Genomic DNA, 434 nt, shown 5'->3' with positions numbered 1-434 from the left:
CTCAGCTGCATCCCCAGACCATGGATCATGGGACCACGCTGGTAGGGGTGTGTATGTGTGTGCGGGCACGTGTCAGCAGGTACAGGGGCAGAGGGTGTGTGTGTGTGTGCAGGCACAGGGGCAGAGGGTGTGTGTGTGTGTGTGTAGGCACAGGGGCAGAGGGGGTATATGTGTGGGTGTGTGTGCAGGCACAGGGGCAGGGGGGGGTGTGCAGGCACAGGGAGGGCAGAGGGGGTGCATGTGTGTGCAGGCACAGGGAGGGCAGAGGGGGTGCATGTGTGTGTCTGCAGGCAGAGGGGAGATGTGTGTGTGTGTGTCTGCAGGCAGAGGGGGTGTGGGTGTGCAGGCACAGGAGCAGAGGGGGTATATGCGTGGGTGTGTGTGCAGGCACAGGGGCAGGGTGTGTGTGGGTGTGTGTGCAGGCACAGGGGCAG

Source organism: Gavialis gangeticus, unplaced genomic scaffold (assembly GCF_001723915.1).
Source record: "Gavialis gangeticus isolate Ggan-Ray unplaced genomic scaffold, GavGan_comp1, whole genome shotgun sequence".
NCBI classification, from domain to species: Eukaryota; Metazoa; Chordata; order Crocodylia; family Gavialidae; genus Gavialis; species Gavialis gangeticus.
Note: the sequence above shows the minus strand (reverse complement) of the source record.